The 13,451-nt window shown below is 42.2% G+C and overlaps 1 pseudogene; it reads right to left on the bottom strand.

Moving 5' to 3' along the window:
* Positions 1-9,818: 9,818 nt before the first annotated feature.
* LOC147450943 (uncharacterized) lies at positions 9,819-10,384 on the bottom strand (annotated as a pseudogene).
* Positions 10,385-13,451: the final 3,067 nt, after the last annotated feature.

Here is a 13,451-nt window from a genome sequence, read left to right as displayed (position 1 = left end):
GGTAGAAGAGGTGGGAATTATCTACAGGATTGTCCTAGGAATCATGCTAACAAGGGAAAAAATTCCATGAACATAGTATATGTCATGCCGGTGATAAACCACTTTTGTCATGTACAAAGTAGTGAGTATGCATGGTCATATGTACAAAAAGATGCAAATAAATGCATTTGGGAGCTTTACAAAGTGGTTTCAAGTTCCAAAAAAGATGCAACGTGTACACATTGTGAATAGTCAGGTTCGCGTGCTAGCAGTCGGGCACATGTACATGTACATGGATGGTGCCTTTTGGCTCTAGGGAATGTGTTTGGCCTTTTTAGAATGTAAATAATCCAAGTGGGAGGTGTGAGAACCCTAGTCCCGCTCGAGAAGTCTGGAACGTGCAATAATCGTCTATTTATGGTGCCTGATCTGCGATGATGCGTGCACCGCCCTAGAAGTGGTCAAAAATAGAATGTGGAAAAGTGCTTTGGGTATCGAGGATCAAGCATACAAAATTTGGTGAATTTTCGAGTCTGTTTGGGGTTTTCCCCGTGAAAAATGCCCCTCGGGGATCAAGATTGGCCAAAACTGGGTCCAGAAAGGTCAAAAAATGACCGCTTCTATTGATCATAATTTGCCCAAAAAATGTCCACATTGAACTCTAAAAGTCGTTGAGAATTGCCCAAGTGATAAGGCTTCAATTTGACACATCACTCACGATTGCGTGAGTGTTGAGGCTGAGGAAGAAAATTTGAAGCCAAATTTTGTGCACTTTCACCTCTGTGTGTGTGGGAGGTAGCAGGGTTCCTATTGGTGGTCTAGAATGCAGCCCCGTCGCGTTCGCGTCCTGTTTTCGAGTGTGTGGAGGAGTGAATGCGAGATTTCTCTCTTCAATTTTGCACTTGGGAGAGTCTATGGAAGTTTTGAAGTTTCCATGGATGTGTGTGTGCAAGGAATTGTGGGAAGAAGGTGGGACTTTCTGCAAGACTATGTCACCTTGTATCGATGCGATTAGGGTTAGCGCTGCTCCAAAGAGTCCAACATAATGGCGTTTGGTGAAGGCTTTGCTATGGTTTGTGAGAGGCCTTTTGTGGCTGGAGATTTTGAGTTTTTGATGGTTTTTCTTGTATATTTTGGTCACCATCAATTAGTGTCATTTCAAGTGTTGATTGACTCGACTCACCTTGTAGTTTCTGCGGGCAGACAAGGGCTTGTAGGTCGAGGTGTTTGGTGTTTGAATCGAGCTTGCGGGTAAAATTTTTAGAGAGCTCTTGAGTGGTGGTGAATGAGGTGAGTAATTTAAGTGAATTCCTTGTGTGGTGTTGAGTTGTCTGGGTGTGTGAGTGTCCTTTGGCAATCCCGCTAGGGAGCGAAAATTGCCGATTTTGCACCCAGAATTTGGATTTCAAGCAGTGATGTATGCATATTTTGGATGTTGAAGGGAGTTTCATGATGGTGGTGCCATTCCAACCATCTATTTTCATAGGTTACAAGGATGCAGACGATTGGCTTGCATCATATGAGTTTGATTTGACATGTTTATGTTGTGGAGCTCCAAGTGAGGCGCAAAAGCTTGCAGATATCAATCTAGTGGTCAGAGGGAATGCAAGAGATTGGTATGAGAGCTTGTCACAAGACGACAAGGGAAATTGGGACATGTTCAAGAGATGCTTTTTAAAGCGGTTCAAGAAGGTGATTTCTCACCAAGATGCATGGAAACAGGTCACTAGTTTGTTTATGCAAGAGCACGAGTTTGTTGCAAATTTTTGGCCAATATTTGATGATGCTTGGAGAGTGTGGAAAGATGCTCTATTGCATGTGGAAGACATTTCTAAAGAGGAGTTCTATTCTGGTTTTACAAATAGCCAAAGAGTACAGGTATTCACAAGTTTGTTGCGGGTCCGTAAGTTGAAAGTGCAAGAGAAAGAGCCCAAATCCATGCGTGAAGCATTGAAGATAGCGCTAAGAAAGGAGAGAAAGCTATGTGGTACCATAGGCATGAACTTCCTTTTGTCAATACCTGGTATGGATAGTGTGGATGACCTTTATGTGCATAAAGTCACAGTTGCAGGTGGTCATGTTGGCAAGGATGATAGTTTGGAGACAGGTGTGGATGCCCATATGCCCAAAATCAATGCAAATGAAGTATATGAAGCAATTTTGGAGACCATAGACAAGCCTTTGGTGCAAAATGGCAAGGACATAATAGATGAATGCAAAAGTTTGAGCACTAGTGTGGAAAGTGAAGATGATGAGAGTGAAAATGATCAAGATGAGGTAGCCTATGATGGGGATACATCCGATGCTGATGAGAGTTGGTGTGATGATGTATGCGATGATGACATAGAGTCACTAGATCCATTGAGGGATATGGTAGCCTTGCACAAAGAGAAATGTATATTTTGGGAAGGGGCTTTGTAGCAACATGACATGGATGCTCGCATTGATGATGATATGGATAGGCTATGGTCATGAAGTTTCCACATTAAGTGAAGATGATGTAGGAGAGGATGATGCTATGATAGTTGATGTGACCTTGGGTGCATGTGATTTACCAGAGTTGGGGGTTGGGAAAACCTCTAGTGGTTGTGATGCAAAGGTATTGAGTCATCAAAGTTATAGGGATGAGTTCTTTGTGTGCAAGGATTTGATGCTGGTTCCATCTCCAAGGGATGTCCATAATGATACGTGCCATGTGGTTGTTCAATACAAACATCTTGAGGATGCGGTAGACAAGAAAGTTTAAGTGATCTTTTGCTTGCACGATGATTTGATGGACGCATTTCAAATGCTTCAATGTATGTTTGGACCAGATCCCTTTATTTGTGAAGATCCTGATTGGCAGTTAGCAAGTCTTGGGGCTAGCTGGCATGATAAAGACTGGGTAATGATGTCTTGTGTGGCTTTGTATGCATGTCTTTGGATTTTCAAGTGGAAAACACTATATGTGGAAGAAGAGGATGCTAGTGATAGTGTTTTAGAAGAGAGTTTTCGATTTTGGAGTGGAGTTGTTAATGCTTGGAGTGATGGTCTCTTGGGCGTGGTGAATGAAGAGCATTCAATTCATCAGGAAGATAATGTGGCATTTATGGTTGTCAATCAAATGGGCTCTAGTTATAAGATGCATTTTGAGGTATTTGTGGGTTTGGCTGATCGGAACAAAGTATGGTACAACATGGCATGTGCCAAAGTTGGAGAAGATTCAAATTATTCTTGGGATCCAGGTATGCGGTGGAATTTTGGGAAGAAAAACGATGCTTTTTCATTTGATAGGGGTGGTTTTGTTGAGCATGTAGTTAGTTCTATGCGGATGGATAAGTTTCCCTATGATCTAGGAGAAACTTTGGGGTCACTTTTGCAGTTTTTTTGTCATTGTTTGATGCAAGTGTTGAGCATAAATGCTCAACTTAGGGCTGGGCAATGATGATAAACCACTTTTGGTGTGTACAAAGTAGTGAGTATATGCATTGTCATATGTACAAAAGGATGAAAATACATGCATTTGGGAGCTTTGCAAAGTGGTTTCAAGTTCCAAAAAAGATGCAATGTGTACACATTGTGAATAGTCAGGTTCGTGTGCTAGCAGTCGGGCACATGTACATGCCCGTATAGGGTGTTGGCACCTTAGATATGGTTTCGGATGGTATCTTTTGGCTCTAGGGAATGTTTTTGGGATTTTTAGAATGTAAATAATGCAAGTGGGAGGTGTGAGAACCCTCGTCCTGCCCGGGAAGTCTGGAATATGTAGTAACTATCTATTATGGTGCCTGATCTGCGGTGATGCGTGCACCGCCCTAAAAGTGGTCAAAAAGAGAATGTGGGGATGTGGCAAAGTGATTTGGGTATCGAGGATCAATAGTACGAAATGGTGAATTTTGGAGTCCGTTTGGGGTTTTTCCCGCGAAAAATGTCCGTTGGGGGTCAAGATTGGCCAAAACTAGGTCTAGAAAGGTCAAAAAATGACCGAAAATGGTGTGATAAGGCTTCAATTTGACACATCACTCACGGTGCTGTGAGCGTTAGAGGCTGAGGGAGAATGTTTGAAGCCAAGTTTTGGCACTTTCACCTCTCTCTCTGTGTGGGAGGAAGCACGGTCCCTATAGGTGGTCTAGTGCAGTCCCGTCGCGTTCACGTCCTGTTTTCGAGTGTGTGGAGGAGTGAATGAGAGCTTTCTCTCTTCAATTTTTCACTTGGGAGAGTCTATGGAAGTTCTAAGGTTTCCATGGATATGTGTGTGCAAGGAATTGTGGGAAGAAGGTGCGACTTTCTGCAAGACTATGTGACCTTGTATCGGTGCCATTAGGGTTGGCGCTACTCCAAAGAGTCCAACAGAGTGGATTTTGGTGAAGGATTTGAAATGGTTTGTGAGAGGACTTTTGTGGCTAGAATTTTTGAATTTTTGATGGTTTTTCTTGTATATTTTGGTCACCATCAAGTGTTGATTGACTCGACTCACCTTGTGGTGTCTGCGGGAAGACAAGGGCTTGTAGGTCGAGGCGTTTGGAGTTTGAATCGAGCTTGTGGGTAAAATTCTTAGGAAGCTCTTGAGTGGTGGTGAGTGAGGTGAGGAAAAAGAGAAAATTCCTTGTGTGGTGTTGAGTTGTCTAGGTGTGTGAGTGTGCGCACGACGTCTTTTGCTTCATCATCGGTTAGCACGTCAAATAATGCATCTATAGTTCTAGTCAAGGTCATGACAAGTGTACAAGCAAAGAGAAACAAATAAAACCGTTGGTATACGTGTAGGTAAATCTAGAGAGAGGCACAAATTTATTAAAAAATAATCAAATTGCAAATTTTTGACGGTGATTTTTGCGGGCATTTTGATGGTGATTCCGACACACTGATTTGGGAAAAAATACCGACGCCTTTGCTGCTTATTAGTCACATCAATGGTGTTTTTGAACACCTCCGTTTTTTGAGACACCATCTCTAGAATCTTTAGTGAAGTTTCAAAGCATGTGTATTGAGAGATACCATATATAGAAGCTTTATTGAAATTTTAAAGCATGTATTGATGAAATGTGGCATGTTAATAAAGATTCTTTGGCACAAACATATATTCTTTAACACTTACTGGCACTATAGGTGCCATTGATTTCTACATACAAAAGAACGGTGTACTCTGCAAAACACTCAAATAGCACATAGAAAGACCTAAACGAATAAATCGACGTACCTGCTGACTCGCACAAATCCATAATCGAGCACAACACGAGCAGAGAGAGACAGAGAGCGGGAGAGAGCGAAAGAGCACGTGCAGATGCACCTCCTAGAGTGGAGTGCTACGTCGGCATAGCAAGAGAGGAGGGAGGAGAAGAGAGAAGAAGACACAAACATTGGGTGCAATCTCCCCCCGTGCATGAGTGACCATTTCCCTCTTGCACATATTTATTTTATAGATTTCTCAAATGGTCAAAGTGAGTACAAACTGACCGGCCGGTCATAAATGACCGAAGCTCATAAAGTGCACTTGAATAATACATGAAATGTATTTATGTATGCATAGTATTAGATCGGTCAAGTCTTTTCCACATGTCAACTTCAACAATTAATAGAATTATCAATTCCATTACATACCTCTCCGTTGTAAAGTAAGTGTCCTCAGTTGCGAAGATAAAATCTGCAAACCATACTTGTCAAAAATAGTGATTAGTATTCTGTGTCAAAAAAAGAACGTTGTAAAATGAAAAAATTATGAAACGAAACAACGTTGCTTATGCTTGCCGTCATCCACATACTACCTATTCTAGTGTCCCATACCACTAGAATAAGGATTATATGCCGTACCCTGATGAATCAGGCCCTTTCATTGGTCACACTCATCATCAATCTCATAGATCTCAAGTCCAATTTGATTACCAAGTTCAAATCCAATTTCAAATATAACCCCAAACATCTACCAACATGTATCCATTTCAAATCCAAATCCAATATCCGTCATTTTGTATACCCGGGTAACAAAATCATACCAGTTGCAGTGGTGGCCAACCACTGCAGCATGATTTTGTGATTGGTGTTGCCTAAATCGGTGAATCTACACCAATAAGACGTGCTGTCTAAATCGGCGAATTTGCACTAATGCTGTCTAAATCGACGAATTTGCATTTGATATTATTTAAAAATCAAGAATTTGTCAGTTATCAATGTGCTGCCTAAATTGGCGGGTCTGCGCCAAGATGAGTATCTACACACTGCCTAAATTGGCAAATCTATGTGTCTATGACCAATGGACTAGGCTAGGAATAAAATTATATTATTTATCACATGTGAGAGACCAATTTGGAGCATGTTTGAGTAGGAGAGTACTTAAAAACTATTGTTCCCTATCCCAGAGCACCTTAGCAGACATGAGTAGCTGCATAGCTTATTGACAAATCATCTCAATAAAAACTCCTTCCAATACAATTAGAAGCCATGATCTTAGTAGTGTTTGAGTATTCAACTTAGAACACAATGAAGAGAAATGAAATATGGAAAGAGGAATGATGTATGTTATGTACATACCTGAAGTATATTTTGCATCAAAATATGCAGGTACATGTGTGTGGCGAGCGTGAGGGTCTTGTAGTATTTTAAATCATGTGTTTAGCAATGTAACTCTCATACTACTTGAAATTGTGGTCTTGTAAACACCATTTGCTATCCCATCATGTGTGTCTCAATAAATACTTGAAATCAGAAAGCAAACGGTTCAATTTATCTGCAAAATTGGTAAGAATGAGTGGACGAGTGAAATATACGGCCGAATAAGTAGAGTATATGCAAACATTATCCTTGCACCCTTCTAGATAAGCAAAGAGAGAAGTTTTGATGCCTTGTTAGAATACTCAGCCCATGTGCCACGTGAGGGTGTTAATGTTCCAAAGAAAAGCACACAAAATTGCAATATTGTAATGTGAGGAGAGACTTTGCATTAATCAACCATACTTTCTACTTAAAATGGAAAAAATAAAATAAAACACTTTAGATATCTCGCAGCAAGAAATGTTTGCAAAAAAAAAAAACGAATGAATACAACATGAATATAGCATAACGACTAACAAAATTGTAACGTAAAATTGTGGATAAAGTGCCAATATACAGATGATAATTAAAAGAAAACATGGCCCATCTGTGAAATGAAGGTAGGGAAAGTTGATGATTAGAAGTGAGATGCAAGGTAGAGATCCATTAACAAGTTACACTCACTCTGAATGGTAGGGTTCAGCCTAGTTGTAACTATACTCTGATCTTTAAGAAGAATATCAAAAGTACAACACCAAGATCACTCACTACCTGCAACCCTGATCAAAATAAAAGAATAAAATGTGGTGGTTTTGAACAATTAGCATGAGGTATCCCACTTGGTTGAAGCTACAAGGGTCTCCCCGCTTCAAGATTTACAAATTGTACATAGTTAGATAATTCAGACTATGTATATGTGATAGATAGAAAGGACTTGTTAGCAATGTGGAAGGATACTTTGGCTTAATTTGACCCAAGGCGTATAAAAATATAATTCTATCCATTGTTTTTTTTTGAACTACAGGTGGCAAGCAGAGAAATGAGTAACGAATTCATTATCCAAAAACCAGTAATGAGGAGATTATCACTGCCTAGCCAAAATTACAATAATGGTATGATACGATTCCATATCGTGTTGTGTCAATGAGTCCAACCATCCCATAGTTTATGATTGCGCAGTCCCATGGATACCTTGCAGCCGAGGAGTATCCAACTTTATCAACCAAGGTCTTGGATCATGATCATCGTCTCTAATTATAGAGTGGTTGTCAATTTTTGAATTGGCCAATGATAGTCATGGAACCTACGTAAGGCGACAATTTTTTTTTATGATTACCATTATTTTTTATATTTATTTTTTTGCTACCACATCTAGAAGATGCTACAACACAACACTGGAGTTGATGATAAAAAATACAAGCACATATGCTTACGAAGGACAACATGACTTCCTTAATGTTTCAACCGTCTGTAAAAAGCTTATGAGATCAAATTGATACAATCCTTATGGATCCAATACAATGTCTAGGTACAAAATAGAATGAAGTACAACAAAAGATTGAAAAAATCATCATCAGCATCGGTGTCAATGCCCGAGGGTGCTATGCATTGGGCATCATCTGAAAAAGTATTGTAACGGTCGCTATAGAGCTTTGTCAATGTCTACCACGGTAGGTAGTCATTGTCGGAGGGGGAAGAGAAATAGAGAGAAAATGAAATGAAATGCTATATTACTCGGCTTCAAAAGGCCAAATTTACATATGATGCAAAACTGAGACAATCTGTTTGAATCGAATCCAATGTCTGGATACAAAATAAAATGGCAAGACTAAAGTTAAAAAACGTGAAAACAAAGCCTTGCAGCAGTCGCTCAAAAGCTTCTTCAATGTCAAGAGCGTTGTCAATGGTCGCCAATTGCATGAGGGGGAGGCTACCATATCAGATGAAGAGAGAGCACCACTGGCTGAGGGGGGTAAGTTGCAAGGAGTCTTACCGTAGCCCGAGCGAGATTTTCCGAGCGAACTAAAACCCGAGAGAATATCAAAATGACATCTACCCATGTTGTACTATGTATGCTCTTAATTTTTTTCATACTTACATTTCATTCCATGTAATTGAATTATGAACTAGAAGCTTTATTAAGTATGCCCATTGTCTGTCTTTATTTTCTTTTGTTTATAGCAGAGGTGTAGGGAGGTAATTTATCCCACAAATATCCACACTCTAGGTGATGTGATTAAGAGTAATGATTTGGTCATGTGATTTGAAGTAGTTCTCATTACCATGTGGAGTTGCAACCCATGCAACTTTGGAAATAGTCAGTAACCAATTTTGGTAAGTGAGAATCATGAGTTGTGGGCTCGATAGAGAGAGAGGATATTGATGACCATACCAATGAGAGAAAGGATGATGATGGTTGGATCTGGAAGACCCCGAGGATGGGTTGCTCCCTTGCATCATCATCAGTGTTGTGGCCCCCTCTAACTGACACAGGGTTGCCTACTCCTTCCAACCTGCATGATTGCTAATTGCCAGTAGTCCTCCCATTCTACATCCATCTTCACATTCTCTCCACAACCACTGTTCATGCTCTTAATTAATATCCATTTACGGTTAAGTGCTACTAGGTGAAACTATAGTCCATCAATGGTATGGTTCTAAGCTTCTTGAAATATCTCCATATTGTCGCGACACTTTGACTCATCTTGAGTTACTGCCTGCAAACTAGAGTCCTTGTATTGTCAGCTTAGGCAATTGTAACACGAAGAATAGTTATTAGTTGTTTTTTTGAAAAATATGCCTCAGTCATGGTCACGGGAGGGGATCTATGCACACAAGTTTGTAAGTATGCCGACTTTGACATAGTTACCATTGTAACCGGTTTAGCTTTAACAAATCGAAAGGCATTGAGGTGTTTTCTACCTTTGCAATGTCGCACATCATGTGTACCTCACAAGCATTGCTTTTGCAATTTGCAATGTGGCTTAACCTCAGTGTCACACTGTCACACAAGGTGTGTGACTCATAGACATCGTTGTTGCATTGTCTCTCTACCTACCCTGCACTATTATCAATACTCCCTCCATATCTAAGTGTTAGACATGCAATTAAACATCATTGTGTGTGACTCAATGATGGTGTGGGCCTCATTGTCATTGCTATTGCGCTATTTCTCTCTAGCAGCCCTACACGATTAGGGTCTCATTTTGTATTGTTGGATGTGATTACAATGTAAGTGTGAATACAAGATTATGTATCGGCATGCCTTAAAAGAGTAGAAAAATGACTCAACTAAGTACTTGAATTATGACGAGTGACATTAGTGAAGTACGTAATTAAGAAACACAAACCATAAAGAGTCGGCATGCAAAAAGTTGAAGGTGAAGATAGAATGTCTCCTTGAATCTCAGCTGGGCAGAGAAGGTCTGGAGTCGTCGAGGGGATCCAGTGGCAAGCGGAGGTCTAGAGGCAGTACAGTAGCTTGCGAGAGGGTGAGGCGGCGGTCCATACCATCAATAAGGTCGTTGACCTGATATTGCAGCAGGCGACTATAATTATTAATGATAGCTGGCGGGAGGGGATCATTAACTATGCCTGGCAGGGTGAGTGCCAGTCCCAGGTCCAGCTCATCACCAGTAGCTACAGTACCACCGGATGCTTGAAGTGTAAGCATATTTTGAAGCATATTACGAGCTTGTAGAAGGTCGGGTGGCTCCTCCTCCGCCTCCAGCGCCGCCAGATGGGAGTGTACGTTTTGTAGCTCCTGGCGCAGCTATCAGACGACGGCTTGCAGGCAGCATTCCTCCGGGCCCCCTACCGCCTCCTCCTGCTCCTCCTCCTCCTCCTGCTCAAGCTTGCCTACTAGCTGAAGCCCGCTTATGCGGGCTGTGATGTCGCCCATGCCCTCAATATGATCTCGACGGGCGGCCCTGCACCGCTGCAGGCCATACCTTCCGCCCTCCACGTCCACCCTCCCCCTCCCCAGCTGCTCCTGCCTCTCCTCCCATGACCGCTTGCAAGATTCCTTGTCCACCCTGAATATAATATTGTAGCTACTATTTCTGCTTACAATCGCAACGAGCTCTACTTCTTCTTCTCTTTTGCTTGCAAACGACCCTGCAAGACGTGTTGGGCTCCGATAATGAGCCCTTGGCAGGCAATTGAACAACGGACCACTTTATATTATGCTGGTGATTGTGCCAGCGGCTGGGGCGAGCACACACGCTTAGATATAATTGTAATCACATCCAACAATACGAAATCACTCTTTCTCTCTAACAGTCTCCAGATCCAGTTGGTGTCGATCATGGAATTGAACATGAGTGAAGTTATGATCGTACTCCATGATGGCCTGGGTAAATTTTCAGCAAAGATGGGTGTCACGCCCGAGTAACACTATAGTGAGGATGGTCGACATCAAATTCTCCACTGAGTAATTCTATAGTGAGGACAAATGAGCTCTCCAGTGTCAAACTTTGCATCAAGTACTCTACAACAATGACAAGAGTCAAACATTTTCTTGCATCATTCCTATAGCAAGGATCACACGATGGCGTGTACGCGACCCCCAACAAGAGTAGGTATGTTCAAATTTTTTGAGGTGGGGGAATCTACCAAGATGTTGTGCTACACTACAAGAGGTTGTGTGCTCTTGTGACGCTGTTAGCGACGGAAATACATTGGGTTTTTATAACCCCCGGCGTCGCTAAAACCGTCGCTACGAGCGTCGCTATACGCGTCGCTATATGCGTCGCTATATAGCGACGCCTATAGCGACGTTTACACAGAAAACTATAGCGACGCTCATAGCGACGCTACAGAGCCATAAATAGCGACGCTTATAGCAACGCCCGAGATATTTTTTTTTTGGTGGCAGGGCATTGAATGCCCTGCCACCCATCAACCATATTGTACTTGATTCACTTTTTAAAAAAAGTGCAAGGGTAGATAATAGACCCAAAATAGTCACCCACAAGACGCATTGTTTGCAAAATTGACAATTGTACACATCATAGGCAAAATGAATTGATTGGCAAATGTAATAATGACAATTGTACAACATCATAGGCATAAAGAATTGATTGGCAAAAGGAACTGCGGTGACAAATGTAATAATATACATGGTTCAAAAAGACGTATAAAATCCGTCTCATGATACATAAGCTATGAGAAACCCTAAACTAATGCTATCTAGCTACGGCTAACTGACGTCGTCTAGTCAGACGTTTCATCGCGTCCAAGCGGCGTATCTGTCAGATTCTGCAAAAAAAGACAATAAGACAGCTTTCAGTAAGTATAAACATATAACGACATTTATAAAACAATACAAAAAATAAAAAAGAGTAAACCCTAATACTAACCATGCCACCGCGAGAACTGAGAATGTCCATCAGGGCGTTTAAGCCCTTCCTGCCTGCGTACTCGCGCTCGTACGGTGTGGGATCATGTCCTGTCATCGACCACTGTCAAAACATACAAAGATTTCATTATGTTAGAACTAAAAAACTCATAAACCCTAAACTATCGAACATGCATAAAGAGCAATGTGAAAAGACTTACAAAATCGGCCTCAAATGATGCCCATCCACCGCTCCCCAAGTGGTGCGAGCTCCCTGCCTCTACTCGCGCTCTGGTTGCATCCTTTTGTTGCTTCCACTTGTCGGGATTCTCGCGCGCTGCTTTCTTCGCATTCTTCCAATCTTCTTTCGCCAGCCAATCTGGCCTGTTCCACCCATTCTTGATTGCTTTTTGCACTTCGGAACGCTTGTGTTTGCAGTATTCGCGCATTCGAATCTTCATCAGGTCTTCATTGAAGCGCTGATCCCGTGTTGGAACGGGAAACTCATCATGAAGTATGCTGATGACTCTGTTTTTTAAATCACTTGGTACTTCACTCCATTTGTTTAGTATATAGTGTCTAAACAGCTGAGAGCAAAGACCACGCATGCGCGAGATCACCTTCTTGCCGTCATCATCCATGATGATGCCGCCGCTGATGTCGACGGAGTAAGGCAAGCCCTCTGGCCGGTGACGCGTGAACCTGGGTGTCCCGGCAGGGGTATCTAGCAGCGTGTCGATGGGGGTACGGACGTCAAGTGTCTCCACCGGCGTCTGGGCCCCGAAGCGAGGAGTGTCGAGTGGGGTGGCTCCTGGCGGAGTAGGTAGAGGTGTGTAGCTTCTAGGAACAAAACTTGGCGTAGATGGCGATGCTGTGGCTGGTGTGGGGGCGGGCAAAGAAGGGGAGGGTAAAGAGCCTCGTCGAACACGAGGCGGTGTGGAGGCATCGGTGGCGGAATCCCCACAACAACCGCCACCGCCACCACTAGAGCGCCGGTGTCTAGACGAGTGTGAAGCTCGTCTCGTCGATGTCGAAGCTTCGGAGCGCGCCGAATGCTCCGAAAGAGAGGGAGATGCGGATGGTGTAGGAACGCGCGATGATGCGCCAGAGCGATGACGCTCCACGTACCAATGTCTGTGCTGCGGTGACAAAGAAGAAAGGAACTCCTCATCATCCATACCTGCATTAAACACACGAATATTTAAACTTAATATTGAATGAATAGAGTAGACAATGACGCAAAGACCATTAAATACAATGACGTAATGACGCATATAAATACAATGATGCAATGAATCGAGTGATAGAAGAGGCAAGTCGAAAACTCAGAATTTTCAATCAAAAGATGTGAGCGCGAGTAGAAAAGAGCGTTATACACCATGGAAGGTACTTACAGAGCCAGAGCTTTTACAACACGGAGCAAAATTGTTCAAATACAATATTTATGGCTTTAAGAGATCTCTCTCTCATCCTCGCATAACTCAGCATAACTTCCTATATCTATATAGAGCTCTCCGTTTAAACACATATCCTCTGTTTCATTTTGTAGCTCCTCTGCATGCACCCCATATAGAGTAGTAGCATCTTGATGCTCGTCTGGCACCACCGCAGCGGCTTCTGATTGAGCATC

This window comes from Adiantum capillus-veneris, chromosome 9 (genome assembly GCF_014529385.1).
Source record: "Adiantum capillus-veneris isolate H3 chromosome 9, ASM1452938v2, whole genome shotgun sequence".
Taxonomy (NCBI): domain Eukaryota; kingdom Viridiplantae; phylum Streptophyta; class Polypodiopsida; order Polypodiales; family Pteridaceae; genus Adiantum; species Adiantum capillus-veneris.
The sequence above is the reverse complement of the archived record's forward strand: the minus strand, read 5'-3'. Positions and strand labels throughout refer to the sequence as shown.